Here is an 18,917-nt window from a genome sequence, read left to right as displayed (position 1 = left end):
ATGAAAAAGCCTACATTTTTCATTTGAAAGTAGTCCAGACTCATAATTAAGTTCTTTTTAATGAAAAGCATTAGAAAATTGACATGGGTCATATTTGAAAACACCTTAAATATGAGGTTAAATATAATACTATGAAACTTGTGCTACCTAAAAAAAATCTTGTGTTACTTTATATAGAATGATCTTTGTACCTTTTCTGTTTTAAATTCCTAGTCAATGTTTTTTTTAGTTATTTCGATAATACTCTTCTGTGTCTGTATTTCACATTCTAAACGGATATAGTGCTGAGTTTCCCAACGTTTATTACTGGATGCTTTGATTTTTTTTTTCCTAAAAGTTTTTTATTTTAATCTACTGAAAGAACTGATGTGATTGTTGTAGAATATTTTGCTCTACTAATTAGTATTCAGTTCTATTTGCATAAGTAATATTTTAACATATTAACAATACCATTTGTTTTTTGTTTTTTTTTTATTTTTTTTTTAACGTTTATTTATTTTTGAGACAGAGAGAGACAGAGCATGAACGGGGGAGGGTCAGAGAGAGAGGGAGACACAGAATCTGAAACAGGCTCCAGGCTCTGAGCAGTCAGCACAGAGCCTGACGTGGGGCTCGAACTCACAGACAGTGAGATCATGACCTGAGCCGAAGTCAGACGCTTAACCGACTGAGCCACCCAGGTGCCCCAACAATACCATTTGTTTATTGATCATCCAGTAAACCTCAGAACTTTTCCTGGTATTGCAGCAATACAAATAACCTGTTACTGAACTGTAAGTCCAATTGCTATGGTTACTGTTAAGCAGTATGTACCAATCAATCAATCAATCCATCAATAATTGCCTGCACTTTAATAAGTATGTTTAGAACATTTGGTAGTAGCTCTAGAGGTAATAAATACTCTTTGTCTAAACGTGCAGTTTTTGTGAGGTCTGTGGTGTGAACCTAGAAGCACAAAGGATAGTGGAGATCTAACCATTTATCATCGAATAAATAACATTGTTGCAGAGAGGATTATGAGATCTGTGTTGGTCTTTCCAGTGTCCTTTCTATAGCTAAATAGTTTTTCTTTTAGCAAAGTCATGTGTAGTGCATAGGATTATTTATAGACACAAAGGTTCCATTTTTATTTTCCTCAAATACTATTATTTTGAAAATTATGTTTTCAAAATTGTTTAGATGGGTCACTTAATGCTAGTAATAATTAGGCCAACAAATTTTGCTTTTTTGCCCTTTGCAACAGAGTTCATCTTACATGTAGCAAATCAATAATCAGTTGCATAAGAATTTAAATTGAAGAAGCCTCCCTTTGTTTATTTATTTATTTATTTATTTATTTAATGTTTATTCATTTTTTTTTTAATTTTTTTTTTTAACGTTTATTTATTTTTGAGACAGAGAGAGACAGAGCATGAATGGGGGAGGGTCAGAGAGAGGGAGACACAGAATCTGAAACAGGCTCCAGGCTCTGAGCTGTCAGTACAGAGCCTGACGCAGGGCTTGAACTCACGGACCTCGAGATCATGACCTGAGCTGAAGTCGGCGGCTTAACCGACTGAGCCACCCAGGCGCCCCAATGTTTATTCATTTTTGAGAGAGAGAGCGTGTGCTGACAGTTCAGAGCCTGGAGCCTGCTCTGGATTCTGTGTCTCCCTCTCTCTCTGCCCCTCCCCATTTCTCTCTCTCTCTCTCTCTCTCTCTCACACACACACTCTCCAGTAAATAAACATTAAAAAATTTATAACATTCAAATCTATGGTATAAAATAAGATAAAGATAGATACTGGCTTCCATATTCTTGACTATCTGAACTATCCTGTCTTTTATACCAGCATTTCCTGATCATAGGTTTTTATTGGTACTGAGTCATCCCTAGAAAATAATTGTGGAGAAGATAGCAATATAGGCAAAAGAAAAACAAAAACAAAAACTTGTTTTTTTGACAGGAATTCAGAACACTGTGTATGTTCCACTTTAATTCATTGAGCACTTTGTATGTATAGTTGCTTGGCTAGTTTTTAAAAGGCAATTAGTGACCTGATAAACACGGACATTTACTCTTTGGAACTGAAGCAGATGTGTGTAGGCATTGAAGTCAAGTAGTTGCTAGGATTGAAGAGAACAAGTACTTAGGAGATACCTAAGATAACCATCGTCAAACAAAAGTTGGTGGAAATACAGGTACCGTATATTTGCATTGAGAGTAACTTGCAGTTTACCTTGTAGCTAGCATGTACCCGAATGGTACTTGACTAAGTACTGATGTCCACTTTATGATGATTTTCTAAGGAAATGGAAAAATAAACGTGGAAATTGGAGTTTCAAAAAAACCCTTTCATTTCCACATGGACGATTACGCTTTTTTACATAGGAAAATGTGTGGACATGTTGGTTGGGCTTGCCAGCTTGCCTTTTCTTTTTTCTTCTCTTCTCTTTTTCTTTTTCAGGATTTTTCTAGGCGAAGTGATTGGCTGGCCCGAGTGAGACATCCTCAGTCTTTTCACATCTTCCCCTCACGAACAACGGCGTAAATTGACAGGATTACTGTTCAGAGCCGTTCCTGTATGTGTGCAAGTGGAACAGGGAGTGCTCTTTCGGGAGTGCTGGTTCATGGGAAGATTGAACGGGTGATCTTCACCTGAACCAAACTACAGGACTAGTACTTCAACTTTTCTAGGCTGTCACGTGATAGGAAGACTAGAAAGAAACTCCACAGCCTTTGCACACCCGTGTAAAACCCAAGGAATCTTGCCTGATTCTTCCATTATGCTTCATCTCTGCATTCTTGATTAGTTAATCTAATTCACTTATCCAATAGTTTTGGAGTAGTTTTGAGTTTCTGCCATGTGCTAGGTACTTTCCTAGGTGAGGGGGACGGAAAGAGGACTAAGATACAGTTCTTGCCTTCGAGAGACATGTATACAAACTAGTATGCTATTCTGTAACACGTGCAATGAGAGAGTTATAGATTAGGAGTCTCTAGGAGTGAGCATCTGACTCAGTGAGTGAGAAAGGAATAGGAGAGGGAAATCGTCATAGGAAAGGTGAAGCTTAATCTAAGCGTATGTCAGACAAGGAGTACAAGCTGGGAGGAGAGAGGCTATTTCAGAGAAAACAACATGTGTAAAGGGTGAAAACAGGAAAGTCCATACATATTCAGTAACTATGAGTAGTTTCACTGTGTGTAGGCACTAGTGAGGGGTTACTGGAAGTGAGGTGGAAAATTAGAAGACAGGACATGAAGATACTGCCTGCTCTGTAAAGTAGATTTGCCTTCATTCTATAAATGATGGAAGGCAAGTGCTTAAATTAACATCCTTAAAAAGGTATTTCTGGCTGCAGTGTAGAGAATATTTAGAAAAGAGCCAGGCTTGGGAAGGTGGAGGACGTGGTACCTGGGTGGCTCAGTTGGCTGAGCGTCCAACTTTGGCTCAGGTCATGATCTCTAGGTTCGTGAGTTCGAGCCCTGCATCGGGCTTGCTGCTCTCAGTGCATAGCCCGCTTCGGCTCTTCTGTCCCCCTCTTTGTGTACCTCCCCCACTAGTGATCTCTCTCTCAAAAATCAATTTAAAAAAATAGAAAAGAGCTAGGCTTGGAAGGCAGGGGCAGGCCTTATAACCATGTATTTGGATAAGGAACTGAATTAATGAATTAAGTCAGGGATTAAAGAGCAGAGTAGGAAATGAATTTGAGAAGCGAATACTGAGTGTGAAGTAAAACAATGTCATAATGATCACACATGGCCTGGTTTGAGTACCTGGGTATATAGTGTAGTGCCTGCCATTTACCAATGTAAGACATACCAGGGCAGTAACAAGTGAGGAATATATCTGAGTTCTTTTTGTTGTTTTCAAGGTTCCTATGGAGAGAAAAGAGAAGCAAGACATTGCTTTATTGCGGGGAGGCAGAGAAGAATTCTCTAATTAAATGACATTTGAGTAGGTACCTGATGAAGTGATAAAGGGAAAGAGCTGTCCAAACAGAGGCAATAGCAAGTGCAGAGGCGTTTGGGGGGTGGGAGGGGAGTGCTTGCCATATTCCAAGAGCAGGAAGGCCACACTAGTTGGAGCTGAGAGCGAGGGGAAGGGTAGATGAGATTCAAGTATGTATTCCTCATAGCGTCTTTAGATTGTAGGAAGGACTTTAGATTTTATTCAGGATGTGATAGGAAGCCCTAAAGAGTTTTTACGCATGATCTATGTGCTTTTTTTCTCCCTTCTTAGAACATGTCTATTTGTTTGCAGCTGTATATATATGACTCTATCATTTATCATATGTAAGATTCGTGTAACCATCACAGTCAGGACACAGAACTGGGACTCTTCTGTCACCACAAAAAAACCTCTTTGTGTTACCCTTATATAGTCACACCTTTCCCCCGACCTTAACCCCTGGCAACCACGTGTTCTTTATCGCTATAATTTAGTGCTTCAAGAGGGTTATGTAAATGGAATCATCCATTATGTTATCTTTTGAGACTGGTTTTTTTTTTGGTTTTTTTTTTTACTCAGCATTATGCCCTTGATCCATCTAAGTTGATTCTATTTTAACACCAAAGAACTGTACCATTGTATGGATGTACCACAAGTTGTTCAACCATGGACTGATAGACTTATGAGTTTCTAGTTTATAAAAATAAAACTGTACAGTTTGTATGTGTGTGAAAATACATTGTTATTTCTCTGGGGTCAGTCCTCGGGAGTGCTTTTGGTGGGTTGTGTGATAAATATATGTTTACCTTTTTTTTTTTTTTAATTTTTTTTTTTTAATTTTTTTTTTTTCCCAACGTTTTTTATTTATTTTTGGGACAGAGAGAGACAGAGCATGAACGGGGGAGGGGCAGAGAGAGAGGGAGACACAGAGTCGGAAACAGGCTCCAGGCTCCGAGCCATCAGCCCAGAGCCTGACGCAGGGCTCGAACTCACGGACCGCGAGATCGTGACCTGGCTGAAGTCGGACGCTTAACCGACTGCGCCACCCAGGCGCCCCTATGTTTACCTTTTTAAGAAGGTGCCACTTCTCCAGAGTGGCTGCCCTATTTTACATTCCTACCAGCAATGTATGAGACATCAGTTTCTCCACACCCTTACCAGCATTTGGTACTGTATTTTTTTATTTCAGAAATTCTAATAGGTTTAGAGTAACATCTCATTAAAGCGTCCATTTGCATCTCTTTAATGGTTAATTATGTTGAACATATTTTCATGTGCTTTGCTCTCTGTATATCCTCTGTGGTAAAGTATCTGTTCAAGTCTTTTGCTCATATTTCAATGGGATTTTTTTGTTCTCTTCTTTTTTACCCTAGTGAGTTCTTCAAATATTCTGGATACAAATGCTTTGTCAAGTATGTGATTTGTAAATATTTTCTCCTGGTCTGTGGCTTATCTTTTTATCTTCTTAATGGGCCTTTGCAGAGCAAGAAAAAAATAATTTCAATGAAGTCTAATTTATCCATTTTTTTTTTCCTTTTGTGGATTGTGCCTTTGTTGTCAAGTCTAAGAACTCATTGCTTAACTTTAGATCCCAAATTTTCTTCTAAAAGTTTTCTAGAAGTTTTACATCTTGAATATATAGATCTATGATCCATTTTGACTTAATTTTTATTTAAGATATGAAGTTTAGATTTAGATTCATTTTTGTCTATGGATATTCACCAGTCTGTTCCAACACCCTTTGTTGAAAATTATCCTTCCTCCATTGAATTGCTTTTGTACCTTTGTCAAAAATCAGTTGGTTGTACTTGTGAGGGTCTATTTCTGGATTCCCTATTCTGTTCCATTGATCTTTGTGTCTGTTTCTCCACAAGTAACTATCTTGATTACTGCAGCTATATACAGTATGTCTTAAAATCAGGTATCGAAGTTCCTCCAGTTTAATTCTCCTTTTTTCAGAATTTTTTGTAGGTGTTCCAGTTCCTTTCCATGTAAAATTCATAAAATTTTACAAAAATCCTGCAAAAATCCTGGATTTTGCTAGGAACTCCATTAAATGTGTAGATTAATTTGAGGAAAATTTGCATTTTTATTTTGAGTCTTTCAATCTATGAACACAGCATTTCTCTCCATACATTTAGGTAGTCTTTGATTTCTTTCATCAGCATTATGTAGTTTCCAGTACTCAAACCTTGTCCATGTTTTGTTAGACTTCTACCTAGGTACATTTTTTGGAGCAATTATAAATAACATTATGTTTTTAATTTTGGTTTCTAGTTGTTCATTGTTAGTTTTTAGCAGTATGATTGATTTCTGTTAGTTGACCCCGTATCCTTTGACCTCAGTAAGCTAAATATTCTAGGTGTCTTTTTTTTTTTTTTTTTTTGCAGATTCCATTGGGTTTTCTAATGTGTCTGTGAATATAGACAGTTTTATTTCTTCCTTTCCAATCTGTATGCCTTTTATTTGCTTTTCTTGCCTTGATGCTCTGGCTAGTATTTCCAGTATTATGTTTAGTAGGAGTGGTGAGATCAGACAAGGTTGTCTTGCTCCTGATCTTAAGGGTAATGCATTCAGTCTTTCACCATTTGGTATATGTTAGCTGAAAGTTTGTGTAGATGCTGTTTATCAGATTGAGAAAAAGCCCCTTTCTGTTTCTAGTTTAAGAATTTTTATTATGACCAGGTATTGAATTTTATCAAGTGCTTTTTCTACATCAATTAGTAGGTCATGGTTTTTCTTCATTAAACTGTTAACTAATGGTAACTTTCCTTTTTAAAGATTTACTGTGGCTGCTGTGTGGAATAAACTATGGGAGCGGGGCCAAGATATAAGCAGGGAAACCATATTGGAAATTTTTGCAGTAATCCGAATGAAAGAGGATAGTAACTTGGACTAGGAAGGGTGAGAAGAGGTCAGATTTTGGACATGTTTCAAACCTTGTGTGGGCAGGAATTGCTGATGAATTGGATCTGAGGCATAAAAGAGAAGTCAGGGGTGACTCCTAAGATTTTTGGCCCAAGCAATTGGAAGTATGGAGTTGCTGTTTACTGAGTGGGAGAAGACAGTGATGTCTAGCCAGTTTGCGCTAGGCAATCAAGAGTTTGTTTTGTACATGTTAACTTTGAAAGGCCTATTAGACTTGTAACTGGAGATAACAAGTAGGTGATTGGGTATACAAAATAGAATTCTAGCAAGAGATTCAGACTAGAAATTTGAGAATTATCAATGGAGTTGACATATGAGAAATTATAGTAATATTTATTAAAAACTATACCTACCACCTTTTTACTGGACTGTTATCTAAGTTTATCTATCTGTTAGCAAAATGCCGTATTCTCTTACCACGTGAAGAACTTTGTTTAAATTTGGATTGTTCTGTTTATCACCAGACTGCTGTGTATCTGACATTACGTGACGTGCACCAGAAATTATGTGATGGGGGGGGGGGGGATATATATTCCCTATAATACTGTATTTAGCCATGCTTTTTGATAGGCAGATGACTGTAATAGTAGTGTGTCTTACTTATTTTCAGAGGTTTGTCCTAAACCTTTATAAAAGGAAGTATTTCTGTGTGTATTGTGAACAGGGTTTGACACTACTTAGATTCCTGATAGGCTTTCTGTGGCAGGATTTCTTTTGTAGGTAAAACAGGACAGCCAGGGAGACAAATCAAAAACAAAAATTAAAAACAGAAGTGCAAAATAGCTAGCAAGGAAAAGACTTCGATTTCTGACTTAGGTCCAAAATTAAATCGGTAAAGGGAGAGGGTGAGCCTCAATTTACAGAATTGGTGAAAAGACAGATCTGAGTTCCATTCAGATATGTTTACTTCATATAAAAGTGTTTCAGAAAATATTTTTTAAATGCCACAATCTTTTTTGTTATAACTGATTAACTCTAATAATATTTTCTTTTTTTATACTTAAAAATGTTTTTTAAATATTTATTTACTTTAGAGGGAGAGAGAGACAGAGTGCTAGCAGGGGAGGGGCAGAGAGAGAGAGAGGGAGACACAAAATCTGAAGCAGGCTCCAGGCTCCAAGGTGTCAGCACAGAGCCCGATGGCGGGGCTCAAACTCACGAACAGCAACATCATGACCTGAGCCAAAGTTGGTCACTCAACCTACTGAGCCACCCAGGCGCCCCTCTAATATAATATTTTCGTACTGATAAAGAAATTTATGTGTCTCTAGCACTTTTAGTTCCTCTGTTGTGCAATTTACCAAATTGTGTTACAATATTCTGTTTACTTTTCAGTTTCTCCCACTAAATGTCAGGTTTTACAGCATTAGTACAATGCCTTGGCACTTAAGCTCTCTGTACGTATTTGTGAATGAATGCATGAACACCTACTACTAAAGTTTAAAGCTAATAACCTTGCTTTTGAAAGCAAATGAGTTTTTGAGATTCCAGAGTGTGGGTTATGGTCATATGTCTCTTCCGAGTACTACATTTTCAGTTGATGCTTTCAATGAACATTATACTCCGACAGAATGCGCATAGCAACATTACTAACCCAAAGTCAGTGAGACACACATTTTGCCTTTTGTTATCTGTTCTTTTTGTCCTAGTGGTAATGGATTTATGCAAAATCATCTCAACTTTGGCCCAGACTTGTATTGAATGGCATACGCTTTACAGATAGGAAGCTGAGCTTAGAGTTTAGCCCACAGTTAGTTACATGCCTCATAGGATTTTCATGTGCACGCTTATTACCTAGTCCTTCTCCCCATTTCCAAGTAGATGGTACAATTATAGGCCACGTTTCTCTTCAGTAATAATTATACTTTTAAAAGCATTTTCATATACTCTTGTTCCTTTGAGCTTTACAAGACAAATATACCCTGAGCCTTTACTGTTCCAATGCAGATTTAAGCGCCCTGAGAACAGTTATTTTTGCAACCATGGTATTTTATCTCTAAATCCATAGTGTGTTTGTACATGTATGTGTATATATATATGTACGTATGTATGTATCTACATGTACATATATGTCCCATTAGTCCATAACAAATTAATAAAGTTTATAGGAAGAATCTTTCTCTGAAATTGTTGATGTGATAAATGCTTAATAAGTGTTAGAGGTTTATAGAAAACTTTTTCAATTATAACATAGCTATAAAATTATTACCAAAATAATAAACTTAAAACTTTATAATAATTATCGTTATGCTTCTTTTCATTTGGCTTTCTTGACCCCACTCTTTTCTGAGTTGTATCTAACTTTGACTCTTTTGTTGTAAATTCTTGGTCTTTAAGTCTCCTCTTTTCCTGCTTAGCACCTTTTCTGTAATTCCCTGGGTCATTGTCACTACCTTCTCCTAAAACTCAGTACTGTGTAATTCTAGAAAACCTATTGCCTGTCTTGGAGAGGCAATTACTGCGTGGGAGACAGATAAGTTTTAGACAGAGAACTTGGGTTCCTAGCATAGCATCGTCAGGCTATTTAGTTTTACTTGTTCCAGTTTCCCTGCCCCGCCACCCCCCAGTCTTCCCCCTCATTCACTCTGAATTCCAGTGCTGTTGGTCTAAGAACTTCCCTTTAGGAAAAGTCATTTCTATTTGGTTATAATCAGCAGTAGAAATTGTGTTGTATGGAAACCATCTTTGTTTCCTACCCACATTCCCATTATCCTCCTCTTCTTCCAATGAGAAAGATTACTTAGAATAATATTTACCACCATCGCTCCTACCACCTCACCCCACCCCATCTCTGGGATATTGATACATAAGTTTTTATATTTCTTGAAATAAATGAGGCAACTTGGTAGAGCTCTTTGAAGAAAAAACAAAACTTTATGTAAGGTGTTTGTGATTAAAACATTAATCAATGAGTAGTGTAACACTTCATCTAGTTTCATTGGTTATAAATATGCTACATAAGATAATTGAAATTTATCCCAAAATGTTTTTTTTATAGATTTTGTGTATAGAGATTTTTACAATATATATACACTATGTAGGTTTTACTTGTGTGTGTGTGTGTGTGTATGTATACATGTATTTAGTAGCTACAAGTATGTTTCTTTATAATGTTTTTATATGATGTACTCCCTTCTGAAATAGGGAACATTCCCCTTGCTCCACACTTAACCTGTTCTGGAAGATAGAAATGGCTTCTTGTTCCCAGAGCTTCGGAATGAAGAGTCAGAAACCCTAGGTTCTAGTCCAAGCTCTAACAGTAAATTCCTGTGTGAGATATTTTGTTTTTTTACCATTGAATCCATGGGATCTGGAATAGTGTCTGGCATGCAGTAGGTGCTTATTAGCAAATATTCATGGAATAAATCATTGTTTTATGTCTACATTAGCACTGCTTTCCTGATTTATTACTTGGGATTCAGTACTACCTAGTAAATAAGCTTCTAAGTTTTTAATATAATAGGAGTATCTAGGTTCTGACTGAGGCGAACTATTTAATTTATATTGTCTTTTAGTTGCTTCGTGGAATTTTTCGCCTTCATGATGTATCTTCTTATATACTTAAAGTTGTCAAATGATTTTCTAATACTTCATTTAATGAGAAGTTTCCTTACCGATTACATTCTGTTTGTCTATATTATATGTAAGCAGTGTCTTATTTACAAGGATATAGCCCATGTCCCCAGGGATCTTATAACCTAGATGAAGAGACACACAAATGAAACTAGAAGACTGATTAATTGTTAGATCATGAAGCACTGACCTACAGGTACAGTGGGAGTTCTCAGAATAGAGAGATCCATGTGGGTTGAAGCAGTAGCAAAAGAATTCAAGAAGGAGATGAAACGAATTGGTTTTGGAGAGTAAGTCAGAGTTTGATAAGCATCGAGATGGAGAAATGACATTCTAAGCCAAGGCAGTAGCGTAATCAGGAAGGAAAACTGGGTTAAACATGTTCAGACAAGCCCGACTGGATTCCTACGGGTGTGAGGACGAGTGGGAAATAAAGGTAGGTGGATTTAGTAGAGTTTTACTCTAGGTTCCGTGAAACCGAAGAGGTCTGAGGATAGAATTTAGAGGGATCCCTGCACTTAGATGAGAAAAAAACTCCACATCTTTATGTTTTCACTAACAGAAACCTGTACCTGCAATTTAGCAGTTTCTTCTGACAGTCCCGTATTTACAGTGGTTCAACTTAATGATTTTTCAACTTTCTGAAAAAGAGATACACACACATTGAATAGAAATCTCACTTCAGAGTTTGAATTTAGATCTTTTCCTTGGCTAGCGATTCCCAGTGCTGGACTCTCTATGCTGGGCAGTGTCAGGGAGCCGCTGCCCCAGTCAGCCACACAATCACGAGGGTGAGTGACCGGTATACTTACAACCATTCTGCACCCGCACGGCCATTCTGTTTGTCACTTTCAGTACAGTAGTCAATAGATTACATGAGCTAGTCAGCACTTTATTATGTAGTAGTCTTTGTGTTAGATGATTTTGCCCAAATGAGGTGTAAGTGTTCTGAGCACATTCATGGTAGTCTGGACTAACCTGTGATGGTTGGTGGGTTAGGTGTATTCAGTGCATTTTTGACTAACGGTATTTTCAATTTATAGTGGGTTTGTTGGCACGTAACCCCATCATAACTCAAGGAAGATCTGTACTGTGATTCTAAGCAGTAAAGCAGTGCCTATGACTTTATTACTAATAGTAAAAGCACAAGGATTTTCATATTACTTTACAGTTGTTGATATCTCTGAATATAATTTACATAGGTTAATAAAAAATTATGGTTATTAGACTTCTAGATTTTATTTTGTTGAGTGTTAATAAAGAAGCATATATATCTATATCTATATGTATCTATATCTGTATATATATGCATCACCAATACAGGTTTTAAAAAAATACTTGGTAACTTTCAATATAATTGGTTTTCTTTGTAATCACTTATGCATTTAAAACCATCCATATTTTAAAAAATAATTACACTTTAGTGAAATTGGCTTTCTTTGTAATCCTATGTATTGTATTTTATGCATTTCAAACTATGCTGAGAGGATATTTGTAGCTTTCTTCAGACTGCCAAAGGGGTCAACGGCACCAGATCTAGTGAAACCAAACAAGAAAATGCCTTGAGAACCCCACCAAAGAGTTTTAGTTGAAGTGAATAGTAGAGGAGGAACCTAATGAATTTTTCTTTTGTTTTTAATTACAGAATAAATACAAGTTAACTTAGAAGAATTTTTAATTTTCATTAAGTTTTAAAAAGAGGGAGTTCTTTATTTTACAACTATAGATAAACGTAAGTTTACAAGGCAACCAAAACTTGTATAATCCCACACTCTTTATCCTTACCCTCTTACCGTGTATCTGTTCCAGTTTAAGTTTTTGTGCAAAGGAATGAAATATTTAAAGTGGTTAGGTAGGAGCATTTCTTAATCTGCTGTACTACACTGGGTCAAGCGGGAAGACTTTGGTGTCAGGGAGGTAAGCTGTGGGTCTGGTCAGTTAGATGCTGGATGATTGGGATAGTATGGGTAGCGGTAGGTAGGGGTGGGCTAGAATTGGCATTGCCAGGAGGTATTAAGAAAGAACTTTAAAGGGGTTGGTGGTAATCATGGTGGCCGAAATGCATGCAGTGGTGTAGGGGAAAGTACCAGAAAGTTAAGAAGAGAGTGCCTAAATTAGGATTCCTGGAATAATACTCTACAGGTTCACAGTGCTTTATCTGTAACCCGAGGCCAGCTTTGTGTTTTAGAATTCAAAATTCTTTGAATTTTAGAAAGGAAACGTGACATTTATATTGTATATTATGTAATGCCCCCAACAAGGTCTGAGGCATCACCCAGTTATTAAACCCTAATTATTTCTGCAGTGAAGCATGGAAATAGTCACAGTAGGCTAACTAAGCCTATAAATAGCCTTAAGTCAGTAAGTCAGTTCAAAGCAAATTTTTGCCACTACCAGATGAGGTTTTTTTTTCTTAAGATTTATTTTTATGTAATCTCTACACCCAATGTGGGGCTTGAACTTACAACCCCGACATCAAGAGTCACATGCTCTCCCGACTGAGCCAGTCAGGCACCCTGTGCAGAGGAGTTTCGACATGAAGAGTCATGGGAAAATGTCTTTTAAGTACTTTTAGATTTCAGAACTATGGAAGTAATTGTAAACTGTATTGATTATAACATCCAGTGAAGAGAGTCTTAGGAGTTGTGTTTTGAGGAATATTGATTATGAAATGGATGAAATTTGAAAGAGAGGTAAAGAAAGGCAAGAGAAGCGTTTAGGTGACTTCAGTTTTCAGGCTAAAAAGAGAATTACTACTTGTGATAAAAATGGGAAGCTGAGGAGGGAAGCAAGTTTGGGCAGGATTTTAAATTTAAGCTTACTTCCCTTTTATTTTTCAAGTGTTCCATATTGGTAGAATGAGCTTGAAAGTTTACAAGTGGAATGTACAGTTTCCTTTTAAAATAAGCTCTTAACACACTGTATACATTGTATTAGCTAACTTGACAATAAATTATATTTAAAAAAATTAAAAATCAAATAAAATAAGCTCTTAATTTTCAGAACTCACAGTCTCTGATGTTGAGACATTAAAGTACTTCGGGTTTGAGAGTGGTTGAAAGGTGTTGTTCCTGGAGCATTAAAATTGTGGCCCTGCTCAACTGGGACAAAACCTGGAAAACAGACCGAAAAGGAGTAGAGTAAGGTACTTCTACCATGACGGGATTCTTTGTGTGGCTGAGCCATTAACGTGGCCATGTTTGTAATGATGTGAACGCGTACGGAAATGGCAGTTGCAGCTGCAGCGTGGTGGCTGACGCACTTTGAATGCTTACCGCAGGCCGGCACTGTTCTAAATGCTTTACAGCAAGCAGTCTCCTGCCTCTCTGCCTTGTAGTCCAGGTCCTGACTGCATGTGGGTGGGAAGCGTTAGCACAGCTAGCGGTATGATTTTGATTCCCAGTTCACCTTAAAAATCTGGAGTGAGGGGCGCCTGGGTGGCTCAGTTGGCTAAGTGTCCCACTCTGGATTTCGGTTCAGGTCATCATCTCACGATTCGTGAGATCGAGCCCCGCGCTGGGCTCTGCGCGGGATTCTCTCCCTCCCTCCCCCACTCACGCTCGCGCGCGCTCTCGCTCTCTCGTTAAGTAAATAAATATTATAAAAAAAAAAAAACTGACCAACTTCAAATTCTGTACATTTAGACAAATTTTAAACATAAAAATCCAGAGTATGGATAATTCATGAATATGTAGAATTGAGTAGGTTTCAACTTTATTGCTATTCTGTGATTTTTTTTAATCTACTTTGATAAATGAACTCCTATTAATATTGTCACATAAATAACATCTCTTAGAAATAGGAGCAGACAAGTCTTTAATAGAAATAGAAATAAGGACAGACAAGTCTTTAGCAAAAATGAAATAAGGTCCAATAATTACTCTTAAAATTTAATTACTTAGCTGTATCTACTGTACATGCATATATGCATTTACTTTACGTATAGTTTAAGAAGGCAAATTTTGTCTTAAACCTTTATTCAGATTCTCCCACTGACTTGTATAATACAAACTTGACATTTTTAATTGAGTAAGGACATCAGACTAGAGTATATATAAGCGTCCTTTCAGTATCAGACTCTACGGCTGTGAATGTTTAGATTTCATCCAGTAGAAGAGAAGGACTGAACTACACCTTAAAGGAGATTCTCCTTCGATTATGCTGGAAACAGTGCAGAAAAGGTGCCTGAGGAAGACGTGCAAGGACGAGTGTCAAAACTCTGCACCACATGGTTTTGACAAACCAGAAGCACAGAAATAACGATCCTAGAAAAATGAAGAATGTGTACGCTATTGAGCAGAAAAATTTTCAAGAAAAGAGTGATTAGTAATCATTCAAATTAGTAATCAGTCAGTCAACTTAATAGAATATAGAGGAAAGGGGGTCTCTGGGTGGCTCAGTGGGTTGAGTGTCTGACCCTTGATTTCGGCTCTGGTCATGATCCCAGTATCATGGGATCAAGCCCCACGTCAGCCTCCATGCTGAGTGTGGAGGCTGCTTAAGATTCTTTCTCTCCCTCTGCCCTTCTCCCCCATTCTCTCTTTCTCTCTCTCTCTCTCTCTCTCCCTCTCCCTCTCCCTCTCCCTCTCCCTCTCCCTCCCCCTCCCTCCCTCTCTCAAATTAAAAAACAAAAAACAAAAACATAGAGGCAGGAACCCTGTGCCTGGAGTTAGAAAGCCACGGATACATTTCTGGCCCTAAATCTGCCACTAATTGAGGTTTTGATTAGTAAATTACTCAATTTTCTAAACCTTGCAAAATGAGAATAATAGCTACCTAGGCTTCCTCACTGGTTTTTCATGAGGATCAAATGATACGATGAATTAGAAAGTACTCAAGAAAACTTAAATATACTATGGAATTAAGTTATTGCAAAATGGTGGATGACGATCCTGAAAAGGGTATTGTATTTGATGATTTGAATAAAACTATTATCAAGGGAGGAAACTTGGAGGCAGTTTAAAAGAAAGTTGAAGCCATAGTATAACTACTCTGTAGAGGAGTTTGGCAAAAGGCATGAATGGTAAGACACAGGGGGCCTAGCATAGTGTGTTCAGTCCTTACATTGCTAATGCAGATTTTGGTATGTATGCTTGTGTTTCTCACTTGTTTAGGAGGATGTAAGGGGCAGAAACTGTAGCTCATTCTCTTTCCTCAGTGCCTTGAATACAGTAGCATATTAATAGCTTTGTGAAGACATACTTGTTACAGGGCTTAACTGGTAAGGAAATACTTTGTGTATTTCCGGTATATTGTATATACCAGTATATTATATATACCAATTAAGGTAAGGAAATACATCCACGAGTTTATACATGGATGTATGTTTAAGATGGTTAAGACTCAAACATGTTCATAGGTTGAAGGAAGAACGCTAAGCCCCAGATAACCATTTCAGAGCGTAGAGAAAAAAAAGTAAGCTTCCCAGTCCTTTGTACAGAGCCAGCATAACATGATAATAAAATATGAACATAAAAGAAGAATACACACCAATCTCCCAAAAGTTGGTGCAAAAAATGCTTAATAAAACTACCAAATGGAAACTACCATTACATTAACAGAATAAAGCGTAACCAAGTAGAATTCACTCTAGAAATGTAATGATAAATTCATTCACGTTTAGTGGGTGAGAGGGGATTATGAGTATCTTGAAGGATTCCAAAAAGGGGGAAATCAACATTTATTTCTAATAATCCTTAGTGAAACCAGGATAAATGAATATATTTAAAATTTTACATACCTCCAACCACAAGACTGCATTTTGTTATTAGACATGAAATACTAGAATTTCTATTTTAGTGTTTAGTGAAATACTAAATTCCTTTTTTAAAGTCATGAAGCAAGGAAGATCTGGCCAGTGTTACTATTCTATAACATTGTCTTTGGAATACAATGCAAAAATTAGACCAAAATACAAAATAATTGTTGAAAGGGAGGAGACAGATTTATTATTTGTAGATGATCTTGTATATCTGGAAAAGACAAAAAAAGAATCAACCTACACATTACTATGAATCATGAGGTTTCATTATAATAGCTAGTAATAAAATACCAAACATGAAAACTAACTGTTTAAGTATTTTTCCAGGGGCGCCTGGGTGGCTCAGTCGATTAAGCGTCCGACTTGGGCTCAGGTCATGATCTCACAGTGTGTGAGTTGGAGCCCCGCGTCGGGCTCTGTGCTGATGGCTCAGAGCCTGGAGCCTGCTTCAGATTCTGTGTCTCCCTCTCTCTCTGCTCCTCCCCCGCTCATGCTCTGTCTCTCTCTCCTTAAAAAAAATAAACATTAAAAAATACATATTTTTCTTGGTGGACTTTAAACTGAAAGCCCATCTGTATGGGTTAATGAATGGGAATCCTCATTCTTTTTTTTTTCCTAAAGTTTACGTAGAGAGCGTTCAAGAGAGAGAGTGAGAGAGAGAGCGTGCGTGTGAGTTGGGGAGGGGCAGAGAGAGGGAGAGAGTGAGAATCCCAAGCAGGCTCCACACTGTCAGTGAGAAGCCTGATGCTAGGCTCCAGGTCACAAACTGAGGTCATGGCCTAAGCCGAAATCCAGAGTCAGATGCTTAACCAACTGAGCCACCCAGGTACCCCAGGAATCCTCATTCTTAAATACTTTTTTTAATTATTTTTTTTTAATGTTTATTTATTTTTGAGAGAGATAGAGCACAAGTGGGGGAGGGGCAGAGAGAGAGGGAGACACAGAATCTGAAGCAGGCTCCAGGCCCTGCGCTGTCAGCACAGAGCCCGACACAGGTCTCGAACTCACAAACTGAGATCATGACCTGAGCAGAAAAGTCCCACACTTAACCTACTGAGCCACCCAGGCACCCCTAAATACTTTCTTTGCTTTTTTTGTTTGTTTGTTTGTTTATTTTCCTTCTAGGGAATACACAGGCAATTTAATTTTATCATCTCTAAGTAAATTGAAGTGGGTTTTGAATAGACACTTTCCATGTTAACTTTTAAAAAATATTTTGAAATAAAGTTGTAGCAGTGAATAGAATGACTAAGGGTTTTTGTTTTTTTTTTTAATTCTTTGTTACTTTTGATACTTGCTGTATTACTTGGTAATGCTAGGAAAGGTGTAATCTGATCTTTGAACCATATTTGGTAAATAGTAATTTTGTATGGAACCCGCTGTTCTATCAGTAAGAGGAAAATTATTGCCCAAATGTAAGGCTTTTCTTTGCCCTTAAAGCATTTCCTGACTTAAAAACCAAGTTATATCATGCGTGGATTCTTTTTGCTTTTTAAAGTACACTACTCCAGATCTGTAACTTTTTAACAAGAGATGTGTTGACAAAGGTACTTTCTATTTTATTTGGAGGGAGAAGAATTACATTGTTTATCTTGCTTACCACTGATTCCCTTTATGTTCTAAATGTAAATTGTTATATTTGTATTCATTATCAGCTCTCAGAATTGAGCTCTCTGACACATTTCCTTTGTAGTTCTGAAATCAATGTTGATAAATCAGTTGTGTCTCTTAGGATGTGATATAGTTGAGTTATTTAAACCTAAAGCTTGTTACACACTGTTGTTTTAGTATATATGAAAATGAAAACTTAGGTAGATCTGTATGTTTAGAATAAAAAAATGTGTTTCACTCTGTAGTAATGCAGAAAAATTGATTATCTACTGTGTGCTAGGTTGTTAGCCACTTGTGTACTTTAGCTAATTCTCTTGACAGTCTAGTAAAGCGAGGTGTGGTATCCAACTTGATAGAAAAGAAACTTCTGCAGAGAGTTTTAGTCTAAGGCCATGCTGACACAAGATTTGAACCTAGATCTGTCTCTGCCAGAATTTTTTCACTGACAATATGCCATCGTGAAAGATGGAAAATTTACATTTTTCTTAAAAACTATTTTGATTCTGTTTTGCTTTGCTGTGTTGCTAGTCACTAGAAATGCAGGGAGTTAGTTCTTTGAATCCTTGTCTTTATTATTATGATTATTATTATTATTATTATTATTTTGTCTTGTTAGCAGTTCCCACAATCTGCCATCATTTGACAGTAGCAGAGAATTCAATTCATTTTGAGTGCTGTGGCATTTGTTTCTTAGAGAAGCTACCTCGGGTGCCAGCTCACCAAGTGTAAGGACATCCTTGCCAGGCTCTCATACAACAGTCTACCATTTTTAATATCCTACCATTTCTGTAACCTCTGTAGTTGTGTGTGTGTGTGTGTGTGTGTGTGTGTGTGTGTGTGTGTGTGTGTTAATATGGACCCCACAAATTTATACCAAAAAGATTGAACCTATTTTGGTAATGGAAAAAGAGAATTTCCAGTGTGGTTAAGAACCACATCTTATGAGCTGTTTTTTTGCCTCCCACTTTAAGAATTACCAAGTATTTTTAAAAATTGGAACTTGAAATTCAGTTCATTGCTTGGATGTATTTCTGAAGAAACCTCTGAGACTTGATTGTAGGAAATCAGGGGAGCAGTTAGAAGACAATTGGAAATAAGATAGTGCAAGAAGA

At 37.2% G+C, this 18,917-nt stretch overlaps 1 protein-coding gene across 3 annotated transcripts in view; it reads left to right on the top strand.

The window, feature by feature from the left end:
• Positions 1–18,917, top strand: part of TAB2 (TGF-beta activated kinase 1 (MAP3K7) binding protein 2) — a 90,863-nt gene that overhangs the window by 8,811 nt on the left and 63,135 nt on the right. The gene's annotated exons all lie outside the window — the stretch shown is intronic.

Source organism: Panthera pardus, unplaced genomic scaffold (assembly GCF_024362965.1).
Source record: "Panthera pardus isolate Hobbes unplaced genomic scaffold, ASM2436296v1 HiC_scaffold_17, whole genome shotgun sequence".
NCBI classification, from domain to species: domain Eukaryota; kingdom Metazoa; phylum Chordata; class Mammalia; order Carnivora; family Felidae; genus Panthera; species Panthera pardus.
The sequence above is the reverse complement of the archived record's forward strand: the minus strand, read 5'-3'. Positions and strand labels throughout refer to the sequence as shown.